The 16,060-nt window shown below is 36.7% G+C and overlaps 1 protein-coding gene and 1 pseudogene across 11 annotated transcripts in view; one reads left to right on the forward strand and one right to left on the reverse strand.

Moving 5' to 3' along the window:
* Positions 1–16,060, reverse strand: part of FRK (fyn related Src family tyrosine kinase) — a 154,278-nt gene that overhangs the window by 80,272 nt on the left and 57,946 nt on the right. The gene's annotated exons all lie outside the window — the stretch shown is intronic.
* Positions 12,058–13,203, forward strand: LOC106998171 (triosephosphate isomerase-like; annotated as a pseudogene).

Genomic DNA, 16,060 nt, shown 5'->3' on the forward strand with positions numbered 1-16,060 from the left:
ATAAAGAGTCTTAACAGAAAAGAGACAAGACACCATAATTTTTTAAACTGTCAAATAGGTTGACAGATGAAAATACTTATAATAGTGAATATAAGTGGCCTAAATGCGCCCATCAAGTCATAGAATTTAAGATTGGTTTAAAAAATCGAATCTGAGTGTATATTTCTTATCAAGGCACCAAAGGTGAAAAGATACAGAAATTATCAAAGCACAGTGCTAGATAAATTTTTATCAATTTAACTTTTTTAAAACTAGGCACAACAATGTAAATTTAGAAAAATTGGGGTTTGGAGTTTTTCTAAAAGTATCAAATTGTAAAAGGTCATTATAATTGATAGTTCATAATTCACAAATATGTTAGTATGTGCAAAATAGGATAAATAAATATAGCATAAAGTAAGAACTATTCGAAAGTAAAAGGGAAAACAGAACATTTGTAATCCAGTCCTATATGTCTACAACAGATTCAGTAAATAAAAATTATAAAAGGGCTTAAAGAAGAAAAAATGATATGATTAGAAAGTATATGATAAAAGATATTAAAAGAAAAATGCAAAATGAAACATGAGCTTTGAGTTTAAAAAAACAAAAAGCTGATATACAGGAGTGGACAGGTCAGTTAGAGATGCTGGCCAAAGGGAAGTGAGGAACTGTTCAGAGACAAAGTCAGGGTTCAGAGGAGAAGTCATCCAGTATCTACAGGAAAAGAAAACTGAGTCATTAAAACACTCACAGTAAGTGTCTATATGGTAGGTGGAAACTGACTCCTTTTACTGCACAGTCAACACTCAATAAAATACACCACTTCTGATACCAGATGTGTAGGAGGTTTTCCCCACACACCAAGCAATTCACCAGCAGACACCAACCAGGTGTTCTACAATTTAACTCAGTTCTGATGTTAACTGATTATATTGTCACAAAACCTTTGTCACTACTCAGTACCATCATTAATTTGTCCAACAGGAAATCACAGTTTATTTTTTAAAATTTCCTATACCAACAAATTTACATTTTCCACATATGTTCCTTGACTAATCACATTTTTATCCAATAAAATTTCAGTCTTTTAATTATTTAAAAACTGGATTTTTTTTTTCTTAACATAGGGTGTGGAATCTGTCTAGGCAAAGAGTCTAGGCAAAAGAAAACATTAATTCAGTGTATTAGTTAGCTAGTAGCTGCTGTAACAAAGCACTACAAATGGGTTAGCTTAATAGAAATGTATATTCCTACAGCTCTCAAGCTTACAAGTCTGAGGCCAACATGTCAGCCTGTTGGCTCCTTTTGCAGTTAGTGAGGGAGAACCTATTCCATGGCTCTCTCCTAGCTTCTGGTGTTTTGTTGGCAGTCTTTGGCATCCCTTAATTTATAGATGTATCACCCCAATCTCTGCCTCACATTCACATGGCATTCTTCCTGTGTGTATGTCTGAGTCTCCAAATTTCCCCTTTTTATAAGTACATATTAGGGCTCCATCCTGTGCCTGTATTGTCTCCTCCTAACTGGATCCGCAATGTCTCTATTCCAAATTAGGTCACATTCTGAGGGTAAAAGCAGTTGGGGACTTCCATATAAAGACTTTGGGGGGACATACTTCAACTCATAGCATTCAGTAATTCATGTATCAATATATTTAGGCAGAGAACATTTATGTTGTGAATCCTACAATGCTTAGCCTCATGCTAACCATTGGAAGGAGAGAGGAAACTTCCAGTTCCTGCCCTCACTGAGCAGACAGTTGAGATGTGGGACCTGCCACTCTGTTTTGCTTACTCTGCTCCAGCCACACCAAGCTCCTCCATGTTCCTAGGCACAGTTAGCAAGCTCCTTCCTCAGGGACTTGGCGCCTTCTCTTTCCTCTGCCTGGAACGCTCTTCACTAGATCCTTCAATTCGCCACCTCTGTGAGATCTTCCCTAACTATCCCATTTAAAATAGTGACATCATTCATCTCACACTGCCTATTTCTCCTTCTAATTTTCTCAAAAATTCTTCACATCTTCTAATATAGTCTATAACTTACTTCTTTTTTTCATTTATTGTCTGCCTCCTCACTAGAATTAAACAACTTGAGGATAGGGATTTTTGTCTGTTTTGCACACTGCTGTATCCCCAGGGCCTAAAATCATGCTCAGATGATGATGATGCAATGGATTAAGTGCTATGAGAGATACTACAGTGTTAAGGTTTAAGTTCAATATTCTCTTATTTATTTTACACACACTTATTGAGCACCTATTTAGGTACTGCTTGTGTAGTAGTGATTCATACAAATTCACTTTCTTTTTTTATTCTCTCTTTGTTCTTCAGAATAAAAGCTTCCTACATCATCAATTTAATTCAATATTGTTTTATTGCATAAGGTAAGGGCCAGGCACTGTGCAAATTATTTACATTAATTATCTATTCTACAGAACAACCCTATAAGGGAAGCACTCTTACAATCACTTCCTACACAAGGTAACTGAGATGTTTTAAGCCTTTTCTGAGGTCAAAGTAGCAAGCCACAGTGCTAGAATACAAATCCAGATCTGTCAGTCACCCCGTTTCCTATCTAAAGATTCTTTCATTCATCATCTATCTAAAAATCAAAATACTCTGATATTGTGTCCTTAATTCCTTTTTTAGCCCAATTTTTAGAGAAAACTTTATTTTCCAATTATTTAGTATTTTTGTTTGTTTTAGTTTATTAATTCCAGATCCTATTTTCTAGCCATCTCAATAAGTACTGTATAAATTCTTACTCTTTGAAATTGAATTTGTTCATGGCCTACAATGATCAGTGTTTATTTATGAGCCACAGACCCCTCAGAAGAAAGTATAATCCATATTTCTGTGGTATAGAGTTGGTATCTGAAACTATGAGGCCAGGTGTTTTCCTGGCTTCATAGTAGAACAGAGTTTGAGATTATAATGAGCCAGCCACTCCACAGTTCAGACCCTCTCAAATAATTTCTTTTTGACCCTTAGTTGGGGACAGGGGTAAAGAGGAGAGGATGATCCCTCAGATGTCCCATAAAATGCTGTTTCCCTTGGTCCAGTATGCCTGACTACTCACGGTATTGCCAACTTACTTCAGGGAATCCGAGAACTCAGCCCAAATCATTTCCCAAGTGGTGCTGTTTATGGATCCTGTTCACTCGCAGTATCTGTACCATTAATTTGTATTCAAGTAACTTGTGGCTTGAATGTCTTTGTACCTTAGCAGACAATCTTCTCATATTATGTTGCATAGCCCCTACCTTGGAAACTGTGATATTGTGATGTAATAAGAAATACATATTTGGTCTCTGGCCCAGTTCCTGGCAGAGAACTCCTAAAACTCTTATCATTTTCTGAGTGATAGGAGTGCTAGGTGCATCTTTTGTTTTAATATTTGGTCCTCGACCCTAACTCCTGACACAAAGTTCCTAATCCTTTGGAATTTCCTGGGTGATAGAATCTTTTGTTCTAACGGGGTGACTCATGGTGGGCTCCTGGATCAGGGCTGGTCACCAGAAAGAACAAGCCATGAGGAGAGAAGAGCTGGAGATCCAATAATTGATCATACCCAAGTGATAAACCTTCCATAAAAAAATCCCTGAACACGTGGATGTGTCTGGAGGGTAGTGCATTTGGGAGAGTGTGGAAACCCTCCACTGCTTTGCCCATACCTCACCCTGTGAATCTCTTTCATCACGCTGTTCATCTGTATCCTTTACAATATCCTTTGGAATACATTGGTAAACGTGTTTCCTGAGTTCTGTGAGTCACTCAAGCAAACTAATTAAACGCCAAGAGTAGGTCATGGGAAGCACCCAATTTATAGCTAGTTGGTCAGAAGCATAGGTCACAACCTGGGGATTGTAGCTGGTATCTGCAGTAGAGGACACTCTTGTGGGACTAAGTCCTTGACCTGTGGGGTCAGTAAGATCCTTTACAAACATATTTGGCAATAAGCAGTAAGAGCCTTAAATCATTCATCCTTTGGCTCAATAATTCAGATTCTTGGACTCTATCCTTAAGAAATCATGTAAAACATGGACAAATCTTTATATGGAAGGAAATTTGTTGCTATGCTATTCAAAACATTAGAAAAATAAAAAGTGTAAGAAAGTCTAAATGCTAACTGTTAAGATGAGGGTTAAATAAATTATGATTCATTCACTGACAGAAATATGAAAATTAGAAAAATTAATCTGAGAACTTGGTAGCACCTTAAAACGCATAGAAGTATAAAAGCAGAATATGTACACTGATTACTTTCATGCAGAAAACATGTGCATATGCAAACTAAGATATTTTACTTTTGTATAATAAATTTCTTATACATATATCACCTGAAAAATATATTTTAGTAACATTCAAAAATGTCATTATAACACAACATATTACCTTGTGCCAAAAATACTTCAGTGAATTTCAGAGAGGAGGAAAATCACATCTAGCTCTAATGGTTGAGAAGAGATGTCATGCAGGAAGTTAGGTTTAAACTGGACATTGAACAATTTGGATGGCAGAGAAACCAGTACACATTCAGAACAATAATTTTAATTTATGCTCCAAACTCCATATCACCCCAATTTGGAGTAAGAAATAAACTCAGTGGATCTGTGTATGTCTAAGCCAATCAGAATTAGAGTCCATGGACTCCCACAAAGCCATATGACCTCCAAGTCTGACATCAAAATTACATTAAGATCAGCTAGAAATAGATTCGGTTAGGTTTCTGTCCATTTGTTTCTTAAAAGATGAAAGTGTTATAAAATTACACCATGACTTGGTTATCTTTAACCAACTTACCTGTGAAATATGAAACAATAGATTAGGAATAAAATTTATTTTGAGAAACAATATGATCATTCACATGAAAACTGTCCCAAGCTCTCAGATATTTTTAAATTCCTAAAATATTTTCCCAGACTTACAGACAATGGTTTATCATTACTTCATTCTAACAAACCATCACCATAATTCTGAAATTATAACTAAATTCATATCCAAAATATACACAAGAGGAAGCTGTAGAAAAATTTCCAACATAAGGTTCCTTCCTAATAAAATGAATCCCTCACTGTATTCTAAGGCCTACAGTGTCAGGAACTGTATATCATTTCTCAGATTCTTCCATATATGGAGCACACGGAAGACAATAAATTTTTTCTGATAAAATCAACACAGGTAAAAATCATAAAGTAAAAGACTAATAGACAACATTATAGAAATACTTTAAAATTTTGTGTAGCAAAAAAATAATAATAAAAGACAAAAGGCAAGCTAAAACTGAAAAACATTATCTACAACACGCCAGAAAAAAGAGATGCTTTCTTTACAATGTTCTCTTACATGTAAATAAGAAAAGATCAACATCTAAGAGAAAAAGGGGCAAACATGCAGCCTATCTCCAACACCACGATATCCTAAGGAAGGAGTGATCATTAGAGAATAAGTATAGAAAAAAATCAAGATTCACATGGCAGGTTTCATAAGTTTGCTTAATAATACAGAATTTGAAGAGAAATATTTAATAAACATGAGGTGTATTGATGAATGTGCATAATCCACTCAGCATTGTTATTACGATCCATGTTTAAACACTTTATATTGTTAATTAATGTTGGTTAATATTGGAAGTTCTGTTAATTATAACTAAAATGTCAAGTAGCATTATCGCAAACATATATTCATTTATATTTCATGGCTATGTTTAATTTCTTGAGGGAGGGAGAAACACCTTTGAGATACAGAGAGTAATTTCATGTAATAGCACCGCAGAATTGATTCACATTGTTTTTCCATGTTTACAGCTTTTTTTTAGGTGTGTATATATTGCATTCAATTCATTGAAAAAAATTTCTTCTTTGCAGACATAAATGGAATTCTTGCCTGTGATAAGCAAAAATAAAAATAAAAATTTAAAAAATACGGAAATAAGAGAAAAACAAATGCAATCGAGGGTTGTGGAAATGCCTAGGACTGAAATCTAGAAATCTGTTTATTAATAACATAGCCTTTTGTTGGCATTTTTAGAAATACTAGAGACTATTTTCACCTCTCAGATTGTCCTTTCTTGCACTCAGCATCCTTGAGCAAGAAAGACTGTGTTCTCCATGCTGTATGATGGAACACAGGCAGCCACTTATTAATAAGAATCAATTTGAACTGCCAGGCAGAGATGAAACATCAGCACAAGTTAATTAAAAGGTTACATTTCAATTCAAATATCTAAGTAAGAATAATAGCCATTCCCACAATACCAATAGACTTTGAAACTGGCTATGTTCACCAATATCCTCAGGATAAATGTACATATACATGGACCAAAAAAAGACATTTTCCCTTTAATATAAAAGTAAATTACTTAAGGATAATTTGGCCTAAGCCCATAGATCAGTGGTTCAGGATAGAGCAAGGTATTACACCTATGAGAACAGTTCTTCAGCTTTTAAATTCTAATTGAGCCAGTTATTTTTCTCTTTATTTTGTACAAATTTATTGAACAATAAAGTTTAAAATCTAGGGTCTAAACAAATTTTATAAAAATCATTTTTCAACTTGGTGTCTACTTTTCTGCCTCATAAAAGTCCTGTGGCAGAAGTGGAAAAAGCCAAGGAAAAAGAAATGAGGAATTAAGTCAGAGAAGTGATGGTGTAAATGAGAGATAATTAGGGCCTTGGAAGTCCCTGCAAGGAGACTCAGAATTCAGCTCTAAGTTAGATAGAAAACTGCTGGAGGATTTTGAACAGAGAAGTAACTTTAATTTTTTGGCATTTTAATGGGGTCACTCTGCCTGCTGGGTTGAGCATAGTCTGTATTTAAGGTAAGGGTTACAGAAACTATCACTCTAAGCCAGATTGAAAGTTCAAAGTGGGTTGGACCAGATGGGGACAGGAGCTGGTGAGAGACGGTTCATTTGTGGATACTGCCGAAGGAAGAGGCAAAGCAATGTGTCTGGAAATGAGGCATGAAAAGAAAATGGAAATCAGAATGATTTCGAGGTATTTGACCAGAGCAAATGGAGGATATTTGCTGTTGACAGAGCTGGGGGAAACTTTGTGGGACTGGGTCATGGAATGAATGTAAGAGCTCAGTTTGAGAGTTATTGGAAATGTCTGGAATTTGAAAACTTCCATTTGCATATGGCAACGTCAGGTAGATCATTGAGTATACATGTCTCAAATTGAATGAGATGATCAAGAAAGTGAGGACAGAGAGAGGGGAGAACCAGAGTTAGAACTCTGGGGCACTCTGACATTTACTAGTAAAACAGAAAGAATCAGCAAAAAATGTCTCAGCCAGTGGTATAGAAGGAAACCTGGAGATCAGCTGTACTGGAGATCAATTAAAGAAAGTTTATTAAAGACAATGAGTTATCAAGTGGTAAACAATGTTGGCAGTGGTTACCAGAGACTGGGAAGAGTAGTGGGGAAGGGTATGAACAGAGGTTTATTGGGTAAAAACATACAGTTAGACAGAAGGAATAAGTTCTAATGTTTAATAGCACAGTATGATGTCTATACTTAACAGTAATTATATATTTAAAAATACCTAGAAGAGAGAATTTGGAATGTTCCCAACATGGAGAATCGATCAGTGAGGTGATGGATATCCCAATTACCCTGATTTGATCATTACATATTGTATGCATCAATCAAAATATCACATGTATACCATAAATATGTATAATTATTATACATCAAGAATAATGTAGATAACTAAAATGAGGACTAAAAACTGACCAACAGGTATTACAATGTGAAATTTCCTTGGTGACTTTTGATAAGAGCAGCTTCCCAGAGCAGTAAGAATGGTCTAACTGCAGTGTGTTCAAGAGAGAATGAGTCAGCAAATTCAGATTGTGGGAAACTCCACAGGCAAAGGAAATAAATTGCAAGGAAACTAACGCAGAGAGAAGATCCATATTAAACGAGATTAAAAGAGACAAATCAACCAATTAGAACAAATGGACTTTATGTGGATGAACAAGCAACAAGAAGATATACCCACAAAAATCTGGATTCAAACAAATCATAAAAAACAAACTATAAAACTGTGAGAAGTTTTATACTGGATACTTGGTAATATTAGGGTATTTTTTTTACTTTTTAGGGGTGATTGTTTTATAATTACGTTTGTTTATTAAGATTATTTCATGTATTTTAGATACACTTACAAAAGGATTTACAGATAGAATTATATGATGTCTAGGATGTGATTCAAAATAACACCATAGTGGGTAGAGATTGGGTGGGAAGAAGAAATATTAATATAAGGATGGGATAAGATTGCCATATGTTGAGAATTGTTGAAGTTGAGTAATGGCACCTGGTGGTACTGTTCTCTATCGTTTTTATATGTTTGAACTTTTTTGTAATAAAAATTTTTAAATTGTGGTGTGGGGGATCAGAGAGAGAAGAAAAAAAAAGGACACTGAGTGTAGGCAACTTTTTCAGAATTTTGCTGTAGAGATTCTGCAGTAATCAGAGGAGAAGTAGAGTCAAGAGTTGTTTTTAAGAGTTAAGAATACTGATTTTGTTTGCTGCTGCTTGGCCTTCCAAGAAGAATTTAGTTCTGACAAATAATTTAATTCTTTACTAATCAGTACTAATCAGAAGTTAAGTTATAGTGGTGACTTTAAGAGAGGTCAAAAATTGTTCTAAGAAATCAATACACAAATATCCAACTTCAGTTGACCTCACAGAATGCTTAATCATCCACACTATAAAATTTCTAAGTCTTATTCTTTCCCAATATAACTACAACCATTACTCACACCTACATATCCATCAAAAACACACATTCAGAAACTCTCTACATAACATTGAATGAAAATTCTGTTTCAAAGTTATAATCTGCTAATATAACTCACTAGCAAAGTATTAGCACATGATAGGTAATAAATTTGGATTAAATATAACCAATGCCTAAATCAAAAAATGAAGAAGCAAGGAAAATTGTCATACACTTTATGTAGCTATTCCTTAAAATCAAACTATCAACTCATTGGCTTATTAGTAGAGTTAATTCTTAAATGTTTTCCTTAATCACGAGTGTACTCATTTTTTTTTCAACGTTGCTGGCTAATTTTTTTTTCAACGTTGCTGGCTAACAAGTACTCAGTTGTTGCAACAACTACCCACAAATAAATACACAGCAGGTGAATGTCTGTTTCTATGGTTTCTATTTACAGTAGAGAGAGATTGTTTAACACTTGCTACTTTCCTTTTATAACAGAAATTTAAGTATTGCCTTCTCCCTATTCTTATCCTTCTTGTCCTCCATCCTGTAATGCTATCTATTTTCTTTCTCTTCATCTGGCTCCCTTTCTTAATCACCATTACCCTAAGTTCCATTAAAAGTGATTTAATTTCAGTTTTCCATTCTAGGAAAAATGTCTGGACACAAAAGGAACAAACAGTGGGAGAGCTGCCTGCACTTTTAAAAAAAATAAGTTTGAGCAAATATACTTTGTTTCTTAAACTAGATCAGCAACTTAAGAAGAAATGACAGTTTCCTTCTTTGCTTAGACAAAGCCTCTTTCTATGACAAATCCTTGAGTAACAGGGATAGTTCCCCCCCGCCTCCATCTTTCAGCAGTGTCTGATATCTGTTTGATAAGATAAGCTTCAGGAATGCAGTGAGCCAATTACTTGGGTTGCCCTCAGCAAATATACTTACTTACTGCTGGATCAAACTAAAATATTCATTATTTATACCCCTATTTCTGTACTGTGGTACAAAATTATAGCAAACAAAAGTTGGTAAAATATAATGTCACGTGGATAACAAAAAAACATCAGTTTGAAAAATAATTTGGGATCATTTTTCTCATAATATCCTCTGTAGCAAATTGAATCACCCAAGTGTGCTCAATGATCTGTCAGTGTACAATGATGTGATAGAAATGGTAAAACAAAATCCTTTTTGAGATATCATCCCAAAACTGTTAAGCAAAGATTCCTAGGAGATAGTCTTCCCTTGCATTTGAGAAAATTAGCTTCTGGGAAGTGACTTTCAAAGTCAAACAAGGTGGTAAAATTCTGTTGAAAAGGAAAAAAAAAATACTTTATTCATTAAACAAGTAAAATAATGTTAAAACATAGATAGCAATGTACTTAACTGTAAATGTAAATGTACAGATATATTGAGCAAATTCAATGAGCACTGTCCTATGTCAACATTGGAACTGTGCAGAAACATATAAACCTTCTCTAATCCGAGTTCAATTATGTATTCCTTTAACTCCTCAAAAAGCAATTTCATATTGTACATGTGAGCATGCCAATGGAAAAAAAGTTACTTTTAGTATTATTAACATAGTATTTTTTGAATATCAAGTATTTCTTTGAATATCAGCAAAAAAACACATATTTCAGGTTTGTCCTAATGGAGAATGTCAGGCACACCCAAATGTATCAGTGCTTTCTTTGTAGACTTTCTTAATCACTCAGCCAAGCAAAGCCATTAACTTACTCTAATTCCCTACAGAAGTCTTTAGTTTTACCACCTTTAAAATGCCTGTACAGCCAATTTCCCATTAGCAAATGTAAAAGATTTTATATTACTATTAAGTTGCTTTAACAAACTCAATTTTAGGTCCCCGAAGTCTCTTACTTGGTTCCACTGCCTGGACAATAGGTGTCTATATTTTTGTGCATAGCTTTCTTTTTACATTGAGAAAGATAAACAACACCAAAGTGTAATAGATAATTTGGTTGATATAAAGAAAGTAGAATGAGGAAAGAAATGGGCTTAATTCACTTTCAATGACAATGATTAGAATTTCATTTTCTACACTACAGACCCAATAGTAAAGGAGCAAAAGCTCCAGGGATTTTGAAAATATAATTAAAATAATGTAAGCACAGAATCATGAACTTTCTGGCATGCCCATATTTGTCTGACTTATTTCCATACTGAGCACAATATCCATATCCAATCTTCCCTCAGCTAATGCATACTATTATCTGTCTACTAGTAAATCCTTTCTTATCCTCTATGGTTTCTCACACATTCTCACTTTACTTGTTTTCCTTAAACATTAGCTTATTTCTTTTACTTTCACCTTTGGGGTCATTTGTTTAATAAACATCTTCTTTTCTGATGTTTATTAAAAATTCACCTGCCTTTTTAAATCACATTTTAAACTAATGTGTCTCCTCTTTTTCTTTGTCTTGATTGTTTTCTCTACACTTCGTATTTCTCCTCTACTGCACCTGGGTCTCATTCAGGTAGAGTAAAGAAAGGCCCAACTGAAGGCACTTTCCTGCCTCGCTTTGCAGATTTGGAGGAAAACAGAATGAACGCTACACATGTGTACAAACCTACAAATGAGGGAAAAGCGCAGGGAGCTAGCGTCAAATTCTCTAGCAAAGATGTGCACAGTTAGAATTGAAAAGCAATGGGATAAACAAGGTAAGAGGCAGAAGAGACAGCACCAACCAGCATGAGAGCCAGAGAAGCAAAATGGGAACCAAGTAAGGAAGTAGCTAGAGGAGGTTTCTGGCCAACATTCATTAATTACAATTCTATCAAGCAGCCTGTCATGTTTGGTTTACAATTAGTCTTCCAACCAAGCTCAGAAAGACAATTTAAAAATGTATTTTTTAATTAGTATATAGATTAAGATATAATATTCTTTTTTCTTTATAATTTAAAGTTCTAAAATGTAAAACATGTCAAGACTGATCATTATTATTCATGTATTAGAGCAGGTTAAAATAGCAGATGCCTATAAAACGCTACATATATTCTATAGAATAACAATTTAAAAGAATTCAAAAAAAGAGAGTGTGAAAAGGAAGAAAATAAGCCAGACTTAAAGACAAATATGGTTATTATGAATAAGCATTAGGTGAACTCTGACCTTCCTAGTGGCTAAGAATAAAGAAAACTGTGATGTGTAATACATTTTTAGTATCTGCTATGAGGAAGCAAATCAATCTTTCAAGAGAAACGAACCTTAAACTTTTGTCTATACTAATCTTACAACATAGGTTCTTACATTTTTTTAACATGATTCCTTTTAGAATATCATAAAACCTATAATCCCCAGCCTAGAAAATCACAGAAGGCTGACACTGACCTTCAGCGCCTCAGCTCCAGCGCCATGGCGCCCTCCAGGAAGTTCTTTATGGGGGAACTGGAAGATGAACGGACGGAAGAAGAGTGGTGGAGCTCACCGGCATTCTGATCGCGGCCAAGGTGCCGGCCGACACTGAGGTGGTTTGCGCTACCCCCGCTGCCTATATCGACTTTGCCCCAGAAGCCAGAGCTGAAGATTGCTGTGACTGCGCAGAACTGCTACAAAGTAACTAACGGGGCCTTTACTGCGGAGATCACCCCTGGAATGATCAAAGACTGCGAAGCCAGTCTGGGGTCCTGGGGCACTCAGAGAGTGGCATGTCTTTGGGGAGTCAGATGAGCTGATTGAGCAGAAAGTGACCCATGCTCTGGCAGAGGGACTCAGAGTAATCGCTTGCATTGGGGAGAAGCTAGCTGAAAGGGAAGTGGCATCATTGAGAAGTTTGTTTTCGAGCAGAAGAAGGTCATCACAGATAATGTGAAGGACTGGAGCAAGGTCATCCCGGCCTATGAGCCCACGTGGGCCATTGGTAGCAGCAAGACTGCATCACCCTAGCAGGCCCAGAAAGTACACGAGAAGCTCCAAGAATGGCTTAAGTCCAACGTCTCTGATGCGGTGGCTCAGAGCACCCGTATCACTTATGGAGGCTCTGTGATGGGGCAAGCTGCAAGGAGCTGGGCAGCCAGCCTGAGGTGGATGGCTTCCTCATGGGTAATGCTTCCCTCAAGCCCGAATTCGTGGACATCATCAATGCCAATGAGCCCCATCCATCTTCCCTATCCTTCCTCCCAAGCCAGGGACTATGCAGCCCAGAAACCCAGTAACTGCCCCTCTCCTGCGCATGTTTCTGATGGTGTCATCTGCCCCTTCTTGTGGCCTCATCCAAACTATACCTTCCTTTACCGTTTATATCTTCACCCTGTAATGGCTGGGACCAGGCCACTCCCTTCTACGCTTAGTATAACCTTGGAACTAGATGTCACTAAGGTGGCTTCTCCTTGGCTGAGAGGTGGAAGGGGTGGAATTTGCTGCTGGGTCCCCTAGGCCCTAGTGAGGGCAGGAGAGAAACCATCCTCTCCCTTCTTACACAGTGAGGCTAAGATCCTCCCCTCCGAAGCCAAGAGTGCTGCCCTTTTCCCCAGTGCCCGCACCTGTGTGTGCTGTGTATGTGAACCACCCACATGTGAGAGAATAAACACCTGGCAGTAAAAAAAAAAAAAAAAAAAAAAGGAAAAAGAAAATCACAGAAATTTTATAGACATTTTCAGAGATTCATGAACTCTTTCAAGCCTATTCTTGGAAGCTCTAGGAGTCCATGATCTACATATTAAGGATTCTTGTCATTAGAATGGACATGGGGGAAGTTTTAAAAGTCATAGTGAATAATGACAGCAGAAACTGCAAAATCTGTTTTTATGTCTTTCTTATTTATGTTGAGAGCATAATATTAAGGGATAATTTAGTGAAAATAATTGTGTAAAGAAGGTAAAGTTATGAACTACATATGTGTAATCACAATGTTTATATTTGACCTTATGGCCAGCATACTAGCTACCTTTATTTTTCATGGCATAAGTGACATCTAATAATTTCTTCTAATAATGTCCTATGGAAGTATAGAATCTATAATACTCGAATAAGTAATTCTAATAGCAATCCATTTATAATTCTCTTACTATATTTTATAGTTTACTAACATACATTGCCAAACAATATATTATTTGGTTTTCCTTATTTGTGGGCTTTATAAAAATAGAATCATGTTACATGTAGTTTCTTGAAACTTTTTTCACCCAACATTATGCTTCCAAATTGCATCCATGTTATTATATATCACTCAAGTCATTATTTTAATCTTGTATAATATTTTATTCAATAAATAAGCCATAAATTATTCCTCACCCATTAATAGAAATTTGAATTGATTCTAGTATTTTGCTATTAGAAATTTAGGTGTTATCAACATCTTCTGGGAAAAAGGTTTTACTCCGACAGTGGAAACAGGGGAAGAACTCATAGGCTCACTACTAGTAATAGTCTAAGTCTTGGGCTAGCTGGTCAAATGGATGTTCATTAATTATTATGCTTTAGAACCTACCTGAAAGTTACATATATTATTTTGTATTTATAAAATATATTTTTAAGTTAAAATTAAAGTTAAGTTAAAATTGATAAACTAGAATATTTTATAATACTAAAAATTTTGGATAATGGAGATTCATGCTTTAAAAGATGGTAGAAATTTCTTTAAACACCAAAATTTTCAAAAGTGAAAAATTATCTATGGGGATTCTTTGGTCTTCACTAATTATTATGTAACAATGTTTTCTATCATTTTCCCAGGACCTATCAAATCAATAGCATGACTTTCCATTTTCCTAAACTACCACTTCCCTGTTAGACTTTGATAAGAGATAGCACAGAGTTCAAAGTGATTCAGCATCAAAACAAGTACCTGTTGGTTTTGCTATGAACTATTGCATAACACAAATGCAAGGTATTGAGTTGCTTTTTTTATTGTTTTTATCTGAAATATAACTGTATTCTCTGGATTATAACAGCCTAAAGCTAAACAGAGGAATACTCTATAACCACTGTATACCAGAAAAGAAAACCAGGGCTTCCTAATTCATTCCCTATCTGTCTTCTAGGAAAGTGCAAAGAGGATCATGTGTTGTTCTTGTGTATAAAAGATTCCTTGAAACATCTTGGATCAAGTCTTGCGTAAGATGGCCAAATAGGAACAGCTCCGGTCTGCAGCTCCCAGCAAGATCAACACATAAGGTGGGTGATTTCTGCATTTCCAGCTGAGGTACCTGGCTCATCTCATTGGAACTGGTTAGACAGTGGGTGCAGCCCACAGATGGCAAACAGAAGCATGAGGCATCACCTCAGCTGGGAAGCACAAAGGGTCAGTGAACCCCCTCCCCCAGCCGAGGGAAGCCGTAAGGGACTGTGCCATGAGGAATAGTGCACTCTAGCCCAGATACTACTCTTTTCCTACAGTCTTCACAACCCACAGACCAGGAGATTCCCTCGGGTACCTATGCCACCAGGGTCCTGGGTTTCAAGCACAAAAGTGGGTGACCGTTTGGGCAGACACTGAGCTAGCTGCAGGAGTGTTTTTCATACCCCAGTGGCACCTGGATCACCAACAAGACAGAACTGTTCACTCCCCTGGAAAGGGGGCTGAAAGCCAGGGATCCCAGTGGTCTAGCTCAGCAGATTGTACCCCCACGGAGCCCAGCAAGCTAAGATTCACTGACCTGAAATTCTTGCTGCCAGCACAGCAGTCTGAAGTCGACCTGGGACACTAGAGCTTGGGCAGGGAAGGGGCATCCACCATTACTGAGGCCTAAGTAGGCAGTTTTCCCCTCACAGTGTAAACAAAGCCACCAGGAAGTTCGAACTGGGCAGAGACCACCACAGCTCTGCAAAGTTGCTATAGCCAGACTGCCTCTGTAGCTTCCTCCTCTCTGGGCAGGGCATCTCTGAAAGAAAGGCAGCAGCCCCAATGAGAGGCTTATAGCTAAAACTCCCATCTCCCTGGAAAAGAGCACCTGGGGGGAAGGGGCGGCTATGGGCGCAGCTTCAGCAGACTTATACATTCCTGCCTGCCAGCAAAGGGAAGCCCATTAGACTAACAGCAGATCTCTCTGCAAAAATCCCACAAGCCAGAAGAGAGTGGGGGCCAATATTCAACATTCCTAAAGAAAATAATTTTCAACTCAAAATTTTAAATCCAGCCAAACTAAGCTTCATAAGCAAAGGAGAAATAAAATCCTCTACAGACAAGCAAATGCTGAAAGATTTTGTCACCACCCGGCCTGCCTTACAAGAACTCCTGAAGGAAGCACTAAATATGGAAAGGAAAAACTGCTTTCAGACACTGCAAAAACATAACAAACGGTAAAGACCATCGACACTGTGAAGAAACTACATCAACTAACGGGCAAAATAACCAGCTAGCATCATAATGACAGGATCAAATTCA

Source organism: Macaca mulatta, chromosome 4 (genome assembly GCF_049350105.2).
Source record: "Macaca mulatta isolate MMU2019108-1 chromosome 4, T2T-MMU8v2.0, whole genome shotgun sequence".
In the NCBI taxonomy this organism is placed as follows: Eukaryota; Metazoa; Chordata; class Mammalia; order Primates; family Cercopithecidae; genus Macaca; species Macaca mulatta.